Genomic DNA, 15,883 nt, shown 5'->3' with positions numbered 1-15,883 from the left:
ATTCATTTTGATGAGTCCAAAAACTGTGACAGCTCAGGATTACGGGCACGTCACGAAGGTTTGAAATCCCTTTAAGAACAAATTCAATATGACAACAAGTCAAAAGGAAATGATCCAGAGAGCTCAGCTGCCGGTAGTTGTGAGCGTCATCATCCAGCTGATGATTTCTGACATACAATCAGATTGTTTTAATTTTCCACAGTTGTGTTCAGTCAAAGAAGGTTAACAACAACAACTTTGAATGCAGTGCAAACACATAATAATGCTCTTCCTTTTCATGCCCTGCCGTTCTCGCAGGCCGTTTTGTATTTGTTTTAAGCACCAACGGTTCCCAACAACTCCTTCCTCTGCTTGCCAGCATGTGTGTTTGTGTGATTCAGCTTCCTCCTTCACAGACCCCGGCTCTGCCAAAGCACATCACATCACAGTGAAAAGCTCTAACTCAGAGTCGTAATGACATTGCATCAGTAGCAACATCAAATGACAGTTTTCGGCCCCCTCCCCAGCCTCTCTGCCTCTGCACATCAACGGCCGACGCATCTGCGAACAGCGCCAAACAATCAGGCACATCTTGGTTTGATTATTGCTGCAGAACACGCAGATTAGACGAAGATGTCGTGAGTGGGCAAGCTGGGCAACACACGCTCTGGGACGGCCAACAGTCCCTGAACCGTGAAGGAGTATTTTCAGAGCTGCTTTTAACAGTTCGTAAACAAAATTAAATCAGGCTAAAATAGTACGATTAAACCACATCAGTGAACACATTTGCACTGCAGACTTTCCTGGGATTTCTCTTCCAAGCTGCTTTATTGTGGTTTTCAAGAGCGTCAGTGTAGGTTGCAAGTACAGAAAGGATTAGCAGAAAAGGAAAATAGAAAAAAACACATCTACGCTGGAACGGGCCACTCGCTTTAGTGTCTCAGAGATCTCAAACAAAACAATTGACCGGATCAGAGGAGAGAATATAATAAAGGAAAAGTGCACAGCAGTGCGGCGAGCTCTTTGAAAACATTTGTGAGCTCATTGTGTGAAGAAACTCAGGGATGCTGAGACGTAGTGTCAAGATTTCACAGGAAGATTGTGATACGGACACTAGAAAGTGAAGGAAAGGGTGGGATTAAAGAATAACAATAAAAGAACAACAGCAAAGGAAATGTTTTTCTTGTCTCCATGGATCCACGGTTCCCACAATGTGGATACTCCACTTATTTAACCTCCTTTCTTCACCTTGGGCACGCTTGAGCGCTTGTGAACACGTCTACATTTTCTACATTTCTGTATAATAGATATGGCGCACAACATAATTAGACAAATTAGATTAATTAAAGTTATCAATACATATAAGGTCATGAAAAAAACATGTTTCTGATACAGTTTTACATCTCAAAGCCTATTAAAAAAGTAATCTCGTCCTTATAAGACCTTAAAATGAAATACTACTTCAGATAAACAATAACACATGACACAAAACTGTCACCATATACACAACACTTAAGACAAAATGCTTTAAAAGCATGTGAAGCAGTACACCTTTACTGGTCTGGACCCTTAAGATGTGTGTTAACATAATGCCAAGGAGGAAAGACATCAGTAATGATCTTCAAATAGGACTGGTTGCCGTCACCAATCTTGGAAGCGTTTCCAGGCCGTGTCCGAACACGTTGAAGTCTATCATTCAGAGTCAAGAGAGCTTATTCACAAGTGGAAAACATGTTAACATCAGTTTTCACAGAACAATGTCATTGTTTTTAATCAAGTGTCATTCTTGTCATGAATTCTTTTTAGCTTTCTGATCCTTGTATGTTTTATGTTTATTTCTTGTTTTGATATATTTTTTTTGTAAAGTTACTTGTCCTTGTATGTATTTTCTTTTATATGAAACTGAATTTATTTTTCTGTTGCTATCTTGACCAGGACTCCCTGGCAGAAGAGATATTGTATCTCAATTTGACTTTCCTGGATAAATAAGGGATAAATGAAAAAAAAACAAACATTTCAAACAGTTGCCAATTTTGTTCTGGGGTCGGTCTCAGCAAGCTCGCCCTGTAAAAGTGTAATAAACTACGGGATTGAGCTAGCATGTTAGCTGTGATCGATGAGAAAATGACAAGTATGGCTTGTTTGGAAAGGTTTCTATGAGAAAAGCTATTCTATTATTCTCTTTCATTATTATATTATATAGTATAACGTCTTTTCTTTCATCATCTAACGTTGTGTCCATCAGATTTTTTTTAAATCACAAAATCCTCGATTTAAAAAGTATCTACTTATTCTTTTACAAGTCATGTTTTGTTTTTTTCCTCTTCAGGAAAATCCATTACTGAATATCTGTAGAAGAAAAAGCATGTGAGCCCTCATGGTTAAAGGAGAAACTAGTCACTTGTTTTCAGTGCACCAGGTTCTAGGAACCAAGGCATTCCCAGCCTAGCCAAGAGATATAATCCCTCCACTGTGTCTTGGGTCTTCTCCCAGTTAGAGATGCCTGAAACACCTAAACAGAAGCCCGGACAACCTCAATGGACTCCCCGAAACATGAAGCGCTACTCCGAGTTTCTCTCAGATGATTGAACTTCTCTCCGTCTCTGAAGAGAAGTTGAGAAACACAACACAGGAAACTCATTTCAGCTACTTGTATTCACAATCTTGTTCTTTCAGTCACTGCACACAGTTTGTGACCATAGGTGATAATAGGAACCAAATATCGATCAACAGAGTCTTGCCATTTGGCTCAACTCTCTCTTTACAATAACAGAGCAGTCTGCACCACTGCAGAAGTCGCACACTCCCCATGTCAATACCCTGTTCCTCCCTTCATTTGTAAACAAGAACCCAAGATACTTAAGCTCATCTACTTGAGGCTACATCTCCCACGGACCTGGATAAGGCAAGTCATCCTTTGCTGACCTGAATCTGAAACCCTGGTCTAAGATTTAGAGATGCTGATTCTTATTCCAGTCCGTTGGCTGCAAACCGCTCCACCCAGAGATGAAGACCCTCACTTGATGAGGACAGGACCAAATAATCTGCAAAAAGCAGCTGAGATCACAACGCCACTGTACAGGAAATCCTCAAATCTGACATGCAAACCCTCCATGAATCACCGCCTTGTACGTTGTGGTGGGGTTTACACGCTTGAATGATCCAAGGAAGTTTGTTGTCCAGTCGAGTTCAGAGCAAACAATCCACATGGGTTCATCCTCCTGTGGGCTCACCGTCTGAAGGAGAGGCCACATATGGACTGGGTGCAACACGTTTTTGATAGTAAAGTTATGGGACGTAGTGTGCTGATCCTCGGCTGATGAAATTCTGATCAACTAAAGAGATTATAGAGGAACTCACAAAAGGAGAAGCTGACGTTCATCTGGTGAGAAAAGGTCAGCAAACAATCTCTAGAGTGAGGACTCCACCAATCCAAAGTCAAACACATGGTTTTCAAATGTAATTGATTGGTTTGTTAACTTCTCCAGAACAAGTCGCCCAAATCTTCCCAGAGACAAAAGGGTAACGTTGATATTATAAGTTCAAAACATGCTTATTTCTAAAACAATGACAGTACTGGCCACCATAAAACTGTATTGCCTTTTCTCAAATACTTTAAATTGTTTCACAATTTCCAGAAATTAATTTTTTAAAGTTGGATCCTGAGTTAACTCAAGCGCCACTGCAGTATCTGGTTTAAAAGTCTCAATTTAAGATGTAAACTGTATTGTGGATGTTTTCTTCCACAAAGGGGAGCACTTTGGTCTCCCGTCATCAGGTGACGTCGTCACATCCTTGGGTTTGACAAACATCGGCAAAGAGTCGCTAAATGTTTTGACATAAAGGTAACATTGGTTTCCTCTCATTCATAAACCCATGGACCTAAACCATTCATCACAGTGCACTGTTGCAATAATTACACCCCCACCATGTGTGAGGGAATGTGTGTAGGTATGTGTGTGTGTGTGACAAGGAAGTCAATACCCATTGAGCTATTTAAAAACCTGCACTAGGCCAACTTTCCATCCGTTCAGCAGAAAAACAACAACTCACAACGAGGTGCATTTCTAAAACTCCTGCCCTTCCGCAAAGATGAGGATGTGCCTCGCTCAAGGATACTGAACTGTAAGCTGCAACACACACACACACAAACACACACACACACACACACACACACACACACTGAGTCAGCATGAAACTCAAGCCATGAGACTCTGGAGGAAGTGGACTGCATTATGGTTTTCTGAGGCTCAGCAGACTAGTGAAAAAGCACACAGGATTTAAAAAATGACAAAGAGGGCAGAAACAAGAAAAACCCACGTGTTGGTGGTGATTTTTGCTGAATATAACATTTCCACAGCTGAACAGTTCAACGCTGTCTGATTCTCCTCTGCATACTGCAACATTTTCAGCAGGACCCAGGTCTGGACTGCAGGTGGGTCAGTACAGCACACGCTCTGTTGTAAGCTGTGCAGGATGAGGTCTGTCCTGCTGAAACCACCACAAACCTCTCAGACATGTGGATGGAAGTGTATGTCAGTCCAACGTTTGCAGTATACATCTGCATCAGTGGTACTATCATATATAAAAGTACAAGTGCAAGTCACGTATACTATGAGCAGTGACACAATGTCAGAGACCATGGCTATTCTTCTGCACAAAGTTGATATACGAGTTTCTTCTTGCTAGTACAGTTTTGGGTTATATTTCGGGATGCATTTAAACTTATTTTTTTTTTTAAAGTTTAAAGTTTCATATCACAGCAATAGCGACCAAAAAAAAAAAGAGAACTTATTTCCAGTAGCAGCCTAGCTAAACCTGCAGATCGACCGTTGACCTTTAAGGTCTATAAATAAAACCATGTTGTGAGTAATTATAGTGCCACAGTGTTGGAGTTCTTTCTCTATACATGTCTTCCTTTATTTCACAAACCAAAATATACTCTCCTGAGAACTGGAGTAATCTAGCACCATGCTGAAGTGTGCCACAAATTAGATTTTCACATTACATTACATTTAATCAGACACTTTCATCAAAAGCGACTTAACACAGGAGAATACAATCAAGCGACAGTAAGAGAGTCGATCACAAAGTAAATGTGGTGAGGTCAGCGTTCACATACGTGCAGCTAAGACGACACTCAGGTGCAGTTAAGTAAGCTGAAGAGCAAATGCAGTTCACAACAGAGGGTATTTTTGGAGGAGAAACATTTTCAAGAGCTTCTACAGCATAGAGAGATGACTCTGTGCTTGTGTCCACGGGTAACTCGTTCCACCAACGTGAGACGTGAGAGGACAGTCCCCACTGAGATCTCCTTGTGTGAAGAGAGGGCAAGGCCAGTCGGTGCTCATTGATTGTTTTAGTGATAATGCAATAGACATATTTTATTGTTTATAGCATTGTAGCAACTTCGTGCCACTGGGCCAATCCTCCACCCTGCCACAAGCATAAAGAGTAAATATCTGTCACATTTTATACATTAAATTTGGCATTTTTTAATTTTATTTTTGTAGAACTTGGTGGCATGTTGATGTTGATTAACTGAGGAACTTTGATGTTTTTGTATTGACTTGCAGTTTCTTCATATGACTACAGCAGCCACACATTTTTTTTTTAAAGCATGATATTTAACCCTTTGAGTTTTAGCTTTGAAAAGCTTGAGAGGGAAACCTGAACTGCTCCTTTCACAGGTCAGCACACAGAAATCATTGGAGGGTAGAAAACCAAGACAAGGACGCAAAAGTTGCAATTGGAGCATCTCTCTGGCTTCATTGCTGCAAGTCAAATGTGTACACATTGTTTTCTCATTTCTTTCTAATATTCTTGCACAATTACTTAAAAGTGATTCTGGATGGAGACATTGATTTAAAATCGAGTATTTTTATATTGTTTCAGTTACGGACCTGAGTGCTGTTTCCATCAGTGGCATGTTTTTTGCTCCACGAGCCAGCTGGCAAAACAATCAGTGAGTGTGTGGAGGCGGAGGAGACAAGGGGAGCATAAAGAGAAGGAGGCATACAGGAGGACGGGACACGGGGGGGCAAGGCCCCATGTAGACTCTCACATCACCACAACTCTCCTGTCAGACTTATTTTCAGCTCTGAACCTCAAATAAATGAGCAAATGGGCAAATGAGAGTCATGGGGAATCAGTGAATGCTCACCTCCAACTTTCAGGTCTCAAAAAAAAAAAATCCTTCCTGCATTGCTCCCCTATCTGTTGTAAAATATCTACGGCTGTGCCCCCTCCTCCTCCTCATGGTTCCCACCCAGGGGAGTGGGGCAGATATCTCTGTCAGATGGTTTGGAGTTCTGTCTGTAACACTAAACTGACCGGGGAGGAGAGGAAAGAGACTTTGCTGCACAGGGAGAAGCGATCAGCTGCAGCCTGCAAAACACATTGTATATGACCCTTTCACTTCACCTCCTTTGCAGAGCCCTCGCAGGACTCAACTGTCCTGTGAGGAGAATTGCATATGCGTGATGAATACTGCCATGTTGTGAGTAGTAATAGAGAACCCTGAGATGATGCTGCAGATACAATACTGTTGCCATGCATGACGTATGGACACGGGTTCGTGTTTCTGAAGCTTTTATAGACAAACATTGGGCAGTGGTTGAAGAGACTCTCATATCCTGTATGCCTCAAGCTGCCTCACGCCTGCAGCACACCCACTGTGATTGAACGATGAGGATGATTGGTGATGTTGCACTCCCACCCCGGGGAGTTCGGGCCGAGCTGTGATTTCTAAGATTAGCCTGCTCCATGGCACAGCACACGGTTGCTGGGAAAAGCACGCTCAGTGCAGGACAGCAATGTACGTACACAGCCTCTTTAACACTCTGTGAAGCCAGTGATCAAGTGCTCATATGCAAGGTGTAACTATAGTGCAGCTAGAGATATGGGCCAAGGATGTTTGAGGACACCGCATAAGGAATAACAAAGTTGTAACCTTTCTGAGTGCATCGTTAGTTACTAATGATCTGCACATGTACAAGTAGGAGCATGAATATGAATATATATATATATATACAGTATATATATATATATATATATATACATATATATATATATATATATATACATACATACATACATACACACACACACATATATATATATATATATATACACATATATATACATACACACACACACCTACACACACACACACACACGCACACACACACACACACACACGTTTCTAAATATCTGAAAAATCTATTATTATTTAGTGATTAAACTTTGGAAGGAGGGTCTTTGTGCAAGAAAAGCAAAAGGTTATTTCTCATTGGACACGCACACTTCATAATTATGCACTTAATGATATCTACGTTGCGAATACAACAAATTATTTTAGCAGCCTCCTGATGTCTAGATTCTTACAACTGACCTCATCACTTACAACAATGAGGACATTCTACCTTTATGTCAGAGACACCCTGCAGAGTACGGCCTGCACACGCCGCCAGACGTTCACAGGACAAACATAGATACTAATGACCATACAAAACTCACATCTTGGAATCAGCAATGCAAAAAAAAAAAACAACAAAACACACATGTATTGGTACAAGAGAACACCATATAAGCATGAGGAGCATATTCAAGCTCCACACAGAAATGGCCCGACTAAGATTCAAATCGGGTGTTACGTGATGGTAACCAGCACATCACTGATCTGCTCCTGACTTGACAACACAACCTTATCTTCCTGAGCTCATGACATTGCCAAGGAATGTGATGTTTTTCTTACCATTACGTGATTCAAAACTGTAGTGTTTTGGGTGTTTGTTTTTTGTAGACAAGATAAAGACTCTGAAGATGTCCTCTTGGCTTTGTTAGGTCTGCAAACTCCAGTCTACTTTTTAGCATAGCCATCGTTTCCAGTGCTCATTTTTCTTCGCTGTTCCTTTAAATAATTGAAATAACAGATTGGTAAGAAAATATTGAAAATGAAATTAAGACTGATTGTGCAGCAGTAGCTTGTGGAGTGAAGATGTAGATACCAAATGTACAGGCTGAAAGAGCATGGGAAAATAGGTGATAGAGAAAAAGAACTGATCCACCTAAGAAGTCAAAATACAGATAATGTACCTGGGTATGTAGAGGACTGTGTGTGAGTTCACTGAAAATAAAGACAGGAGCTATGAAAGGCAGCTTTAACGCTGGATAAGAAGACAGAATGGCAGACGGAAGAAAACCCAAAGACGATGCAGACACGAGATAAGAATCCCAGGAGAGAGATGGAAGATATAGAGGGCAGACGGGGGAGGGGGATCTGACGTGGTAGCAGGAGAAAGAGCAGGAGCAGGGGTCAACAATGATAGACTCCAAGATTCACCTACTTTTAGATCTGTTGACTTCAGAGCAGCCGGTCCACAACCTTTAACCCGACCACTGATAACCCCGTCCCCCCTAAAATGAGCCTGATTGTTCCCCGGGAGCGTTCTTCTACCAGTCCTAACATGACACAGAGCCCTCCAGACTAGAAAGTGTGTACTTCTGCTGTGATGCTGGAGGGGTGGTGAAACACAGACACACATTCAGGAAACTTTATAGTCCTGATGTAGACACTGCTTCACCCAACTGCATACAGCTATTCTGTGAGGCAGAGACTCTGTGAACATTATTTGGAGGCAGACAGATCCAACCTGTGATAAGAATCCAGACGTGATGAGAAAAATGGAGAACTCCCGAGCACCCAATCAGCAAAGTGCTCACCAGTTCACCTCTTGGGGGATTTTTCCAGCCACTTCTAATAATGCAGGTAGCAGAGTCTCATCACACAGATATTAAACACATTATTTAGCGCGTACTCTTGAGGCAGGCTGTCCTCTCCTTCTCTCCCTCTCACAATCCCTCTCTCTCTCCCTCCCTCTCGCTTCCTCTGGCGAGCACTGACAATGTAAATGTGGAGTGAGCTCAGGCATCCATATGGCAGCCGGCGATAAAGAGGACGTAGCGTGTGGGAGATGCACGTTGCACCGCTGACTCCCATTTCCTGTCTCTCACCCACCAGGTCTAACTAATTCCACAGATGACCACGGGGCCTCTCACAGATAAGCTCACGCACGGAGAAATATTACGACCTGAGCGAGCGCCGTGCGTGTTGGTTAATAGAAGACATGGGTTTTTAATTTCGCTAATGTGAAAAGCTGCTTGTTGATGTTGTCAACCGGGAAGCCACCACCAGAGCCGCTGGAGTAAAGTTATACATCTTTGTGGTGTTTTTGGTAGATAACTCAAACCCTGAACCTATGGGATATACTTAAATATAAAGAGCCGAGAAAAAAAAGGAAAAAAAAGCATCTTTTTATTTTACATGATGGAATTCAACTAATAATTTTGTTCTGATTGCAAATCAACTGACTTTCCAGCACTTTAGTACTATAAGCTTGCATGCCCTTTATTTTAAATCATTTGAGTGCTACAGAAAGACTACCGGTAATCCATGCCTCAGTTACTTCAGGGTTGGACTAGTGCAAATCTCTGCTGTCCCCAAAAGTCTCTGAAAAGACTCCAGCTGATCCAAGATGCCGCAGCAAGAGTTCTCCTGAGGATCAGCAGGAAAGATCAGATTTCTCCACATGTAGTGTCTCCTCACCGGCTTCCTGCAAAACCGAGGATTGAATTTCAAGTTCTCACACAGAAAGTCCTTGTAGCGCTATATTATCTCAACATAGCACTTTGCTCTCAAACTGCACGTGCACTTGAAGCTGGAGTTTCCAAAAGTAGAATGGGAGCCAGTCTTCAGTTATCAGGCTCCTCTCTTGGGGGACCAGCTCCCATTTTGGGTTTGGGAGGCAGACACGCTCTCACTTACATTCAAGATCAGGCTTTTTAATAAAGCGCATGGTTAAAGCTGGTTCTGATGACCTTGAGCCACCATTTGTAGTTATGCTGCCACTTGGACTGCCAGAGGATTTCCCATGATGCACAAGCACTTTTCTCACTCAGCTCCCTCCACACGTAAATGCAAATATTGCTGTTATTAAATTTGTGTCTCTCTCTTTTTCTTTGTCTTATAAAAGGCAGCGTTTCACCATAAGTCTGGTTCTGCTATAGGTGTCTTCCTCACCACAGTTGACAGCTGTGCCCTTCATGCTCAGGACAGGACTGGATTTAATTTAAGATCTGATGCAAACCGCTGGTTTCCTTTGGTAGTCTTGTTTTTAAAAATGAACCCAAAATGAATATAGAAATGGGTTTAATTCAAAAGGAACAGGATCGAAATGGATTACCACTAATTGGATTTCATTCAGATCAAATTGGATTATAAGTGGACCGAATTGGGTTTAATTGGACTGTATATAATTGGACTTGTATTGAAGCTGTTTATTTTCTCTTTAAAGTGCCCTGAGATGACTCCTCTCATGAACTGGCGCCCTATAAAACAATCATGGCCGACCAATGTGGTGGACAAACTCAAAATACAAAAGCAAGAACCTTTAGATGTAAATAAACCATTTTGAATAAAACACAGCACAGTAAGAATATTCTTTCAAAAATAGAAAAAAAGATAAAGTCTGGGAGCAGCTTAAACATTTTTCAAGGTCTGAGTGGTTTCTGCTCCAGAGATTAACAACTGCCAGCGCAAAGGCTTGATCGCCTGTGTGTGGATCTCAGAAAATCTAAAAGCATCTGCCTGATGAACCTCACTGCTTTCAGTGTGGGATGATGATCCAATTCATTTAAAAGGCACGTATCAAGCCATGTTTTTGTTCATCCCCTTCAACATGTGTAGTCTAACATGTCAAACCGTGTCTTCTAAAAGATTGATGTTTATTATATGTTTATTATGGCTGAAGGACGACAGTGTCAGCAGGTATCATCAGATTATTAAAGTTATGCAAAGATCTACACAGCATGATTATGTCATGCTGGACTGAACTGTACTGTAAAGTTTAGGAGGAGTCTGATTAAATGTTATTGGAAACAGCCTCATGACATGTTCGCAGGGAGGTAGTGGGGAAAAAAATAACACAAAAAACACAGAAACATAGTTAATTATAACATGCTGTCAGAAACACAACATCAATGCCACGGATTAGTGCTATGAGAGTACATAACATGTTTTGTGGTGATGTAGTGGATTACATGGGGTTCTTTAAACATCTTAACACAAAAGCTTAGGGGAAGTCTTGCAAGATTGACATTTACTGTAATAACTGTCAAAACAGTAAAATTATATTTTTGGCAAATGGCACTTAAATATGTAACCAGAAAAGCAACATATAGGACAGGATTGTGTAATTTAATTGAGTAACAATTAAGATAATAAGCTTCATTTCTTTTTATTTTTTTATGGGAAACAGCTAAGTCAGAACCTGACAGAGATATGAGGCGTCTCCAAGGATGTCATCAGAATATGTCAGAGAGAAAAAAGAATTTGGCTTTCCGGCCTAACTGCTGCTAAAAAATATTGGTAGTACGGTGGAAACCACCACATACTCTATCACTGGATCACTGGTGGATCTTCTGATGGATATTTTAACCCTCTCTGTTGCACGGTCTCATGGAGCAAAAGAAAACGCCTTAAAATCCTGGTCAGAAGCATCAGAGCTGTGAAGTCTTGCCTATAAAGGGGGTAACGGGGACAGGATGGTGCAGATCACTCACTGGGGTGGGAGGGTTTTTCTTTTTGTTGATTAATTGCTAGTATTGGGATGTGTATGTGAGGGTGTGCGTGTGGATGTGAATGTGTGTTTGTGTGAGGTCAAGAAGGAGACAGACAAGTATAAATATACAGTACATGAAATGTTTTTGTTTTGTTCTAACTGTTGTAATATATTTATGCCCCTGTTTTTTGCGTTTGTTCTTTTCAAATGTATAGTGGACATGCTACAACAAAATGTATAGAGCTGTGCCTGTGACGGTCTGCCTTTTTTTTTTTAAGTTGGCATAAGATAAATAAAAAATTGTTAACAAAAAAAAAAAAGGAATATGTCAGAGAGTTTATCTCCTCTCTGTGAATGGGGCTGAATCCTGTTCAGGTCAGACATGAACTGTCTCTCTCCTGAAGCCCGTGAAGAGATACCCGAGAGAAAGTCAATAGCAGGTCTGAAACAGGCCTCGCAGGCCCGGAGAGCCGCTGCTGGACTCATGAATGGGAGTGAGCAGATCCTGCTGAATGGCAGGCAGATCCTGCTGAATGGCAGACAGATCCGGGTCCAGAAGACGATGAATGGGAGTCACGGGCCGGCATAGCGGTTCTAGGATCATCTGCATCACATCAGATCCCACCGTGATCTCCTGTTGTCCTGTGACTGACCACTTTGATCCCTCGAGTCTATTAAACGGATTATGGGAAGACGCCCCCCCCCCACACCTTTTTATTTATTTATTTATTTTTCAATGCTTCAATTACCCCCAATTCTCCGTTTAAAGCAGCAAATGCCGCGATCAGACCGTTACATTTGTTCTCCACCATCACTGCGGAGGATGAGACGGCTCTCACACCAAAACACCTCAGCCTCCCCTCCGCATCATCCGCACCTGGACGCCTGTTAACGCCGTCCTTCAAAACACCACAATGCCCATGTCTTCCCCGCAGCCTCATCACACCAAAAAACTAAACAAAAAACAAAAAACAAAAAAAAAAAAGCTCAAACCCCATAAGCGCCGTCAGGATGGACGAGACGCGCAAGATAAGAGCAGCAGATGCAGCACTCACTCACCTCAACACAGGACTGGTTTCATGATGCCTCCGGGATGATGCTCAGTTTTCAGTCATGGCTGGTTGTCCCCCCGCCCCCCCGTCTGGTGCTCTTCTCTCCGGGTTAAAGGAGCTCGCTGCCGGGCAGCTCCTCCTCCATCTCCGCTCTGGTCGGAGCTGCAGATGAACACTGGGCTCTCTGCCTCCCCGCAGACTCTATAAACCTCTCACAGAGACGGACAGGCCTTCTTCCGGCTGGCGCTTTCACAATAAAACCTACACACATGTTCTGCTGGACAATCTACGGAAGAGTATCAGGGCCATGGAGTAGAACAAATATTTGAGAGGGGAAGATTTTTTTTTTTTATTGTTGGGCACTTCGAGAAAAAAGTCGAAATGTCGAGATTAATGTTGAAATATGATTTCAAGAATAAAGTTAAAATTTTGAAATTTAGCCTTTTTTCTCAACATTTCAACTTTATTCACCAAATTTTGACTTTTTTCTCAACATTTCGACTTTTTTCTCGAAATTGTACTTCAACATTAATCTCGAGATTTCTACTTTTTTCTTGAAATTGTACTTCAACATTACAGTTTTTCACAATTGTTTAAACACATTTCCTGATAGACTACCTCACTTTCTTAAAACTCTAAACACAAATGACAAAACTCACACACAAAATGCAAAATCCTACACTTCTCTTGCAAAAGCACACTCTACCCTCAAAACAGTGTTAACTCTTCACTAAATGGTATTTCCTTCTCAAATGCCAAACACATACATCATTTGAGTAGACATTTCCAAGCACCCACTGAACATTGATGTGCAGAATGGAAGACACTATAGTATGAATGGAAGACACTATATGAATGTCTCAGAATCACGCATTATGTTCAGTGTTACACCTTCAGCTGTTGGATGTAATATATCACCATATAGTATTCTTATGTATAGGCTACTCAAATAGAAAACAACACGCAATTCTTTACTGTAGCAACAAATACAGTAATATTTTACTGTATTTGGACTCAAAATGTGTAAGATCCCTCCTCCTCTTACTCTCACTCCTCTGACTTGCTGCTCACCTCTCTCAATATTGATCACCCATTGTTCTCCAAACAAACCAGGAGCTCACCTGTGAACCTTTTATGGCAAAATGCTGATTGCATATTGCACAACAGCCTTTGGAGTTTAGAAATGTGATTGACTGTGTGTTCTGTGTGAACAGCAAGAGAGGGAATTCAGGAAGAGTGTGCAGGATATTGGGAATTGTGTGTAGTGTTGTGAGAAATGTGTGGTATGGAATGGGAATTTGAGTCTAGAGCAGTAAATGTGCTTGGAGTTCAGCAGGATTGGTTCAGCCACCTGAAACATGAGTTTCAGGTTGTGCACATTGTGTCTGATGTTCCAATAAATGTGCTTAAACAATTGTGAAAAACTGTAATCTCGACATTTCGACTTTTTTTCGACATTTCGACTTTTTTCTCGAAATTGTACTTCAACATTAATCTCGACATTTCGACTTTTTTCTCAACATTTCATCTTTTTTCTCGAAATTGTACTTCAACTTTATTCTCGACATTTTTCTCGAAATTGTACTTCAACATTAATCTCAACATTTTGACTTTTTCTCGAAGTGCACGATGAAAAAAAAAATCTTCCTCCTCTAAAATATTATTTTTATTTTTCTCCTGCCTGGCCCTCTTCCGTACCAATCAGCTGCTGGCGCGAAGAATTTATATTTTTTCTGACATCAAAATGTCATTGCAGATCTTCACAGGAGCCCATAAGAGCTACAATCATTACATATTAAAGTGCTTTTGTCATGGCTGTATCCTATTTTGGCAGGTCCAGAAAAATAACAGATTTATTAGTACTTAGTAGTAAAAACTTGAGAATATATTTCACCTGGTAACAAACTCCACCATGACAAAACCTGTGACTTTTCTTTGGGGTGCCTAAGTCTATAAAGCATCTTACAGGGAGGCAATCAAATTTGAGGGGTACTGTGACATCACAGGCCCAGCTCAAAATACATTATCAAGCATTCCTGTGTTTTTGTTTGTTTTACCCATCATGCTCCAGAATGTTCTGTACTTTTACACTTTAACGGTGTAACTGATCTCAAAAGAGGACCATCATATGAGGGTGTGACTTAGTCTGCCTCTGAAACCGAGCGGCTTTGAACAAGATTGTAAAGGCAGGGTTAAAAGGGGAGATTTTTTACTGTATATCGGTGCGTCAAGAACATTTCATTAACGACTCCTGAAAATATGTCAGTGTTTGAAAGAAAGTCTAATATCTCACCTTTAAATCAAAACACGAGATTTTAAGTAATATAAAAATCTGGATCTCGACAGGTGTTTCTACTGTGTTGTACTGTTGCTGTACTCACTTCTACACTAATAATTTAAGTGGTTTATAAAAGGTGATGTCAACAAAAAGAAGGGAGACATCAAGTCCCCTTTTAAGATAAACATCTTTAAGTGTTATATGTATTGTAAATTATTGATGACTGGATTTTAATTTTATTATAATTACCCAGAAGTGGCCCATCAAGTCAACATGTGTATGTCGAGAATAACTGAATTGTAAATGGGCCGATAAATGGGATCGCCTGCTGGTTCCATAATGGCCTCATCTGAATTACCCACTTGGGTTCTTTTATGGCCCAGGTGCAACCAAAATAAGAGAACCATTTCAGGCCCTTAGCCGTTGTACCTGAACGTCCCTGCTGCAGGCAATTCATATAAGATTGGCATGGAACCAACATACAATCCTATATGTGGCCCCACTTTTCAGCACATCTATTAATCATTTCTTTTTAACGTCAACTTCAAGATTAGTTACTGCTCTTTCTGTTAATGAGGCACTTTGACCGCTAACCTTAAACACTTTCAGAGCTTAGAATCAGTTCAGGTTTAAGGATGAAAACGTTTGAATAAGAAAGCTTGCTGCTTTTATGTGGGTACTTTAGTTTTAATTCAGGGTTGAATTACAAAAGCTCTTCATGGTTGGGGTCACAACTTTCACGTGGACCCCACACACAAATGTTTTCTGGACAGCTTTTTGTATTTTCTCCGTATTCTTGCCTTTCAATATAGTTCAGGAAACTGCAGGAGGTTCTGCAGTGATACACAAGTTGGAGGCCGAGTGAGAAAAGAGCACTAACATGAGTTTTGAGATGGATAAACAAGTTGGTTTCAACACAGAGTCAATGTCTGTGAATTTTTCATGAACACAAT

General features: G+C 41.0%; 1 protein-coding gene across 2 annotated transcripts in view; it reads right to left on the bottom strand.

The window, feature by feature from the left end:
* Nucleotides 1-12,849, bottom strand: part of LOC133441802 (SH2B adapter protein 2) — a 28,700-nt gene extending 15,851 nt beyond the window's left edge. For both annotated transcript variants that reach the window (XM_061719447.1, XM_061719448.1), the window contains exon 1: nucleotides 12,660-12,849. The gene's annotated coding sequence lies outside the window, so the exon portion shown is untranslated. The remainder of the gene's footprint in view (nucleotides 1-12,659) is intronic.
* Between the last annotated feature and the right edge of the window lie 3,034 nt (nucleotides 12,850-15,883).

The sequence above is a fragment of the Cololabis saira genome, chromosome 4 (genome assembly GCF_033807715.1).
Source record: "Cololabis saira isolate AMF1-May2022 chromosome 4, fColSai1.1, whole genome shotgun sequence".
Lineage (NCBI taxonomy): Eukaryota > Metazoa > Chordata > Actinopteri > Beloniformes > Belonidae > Cololabis > Cololabis saira.
This window is presented reverse-complemented; position numbering and strand designations above follow the sequence as displayed.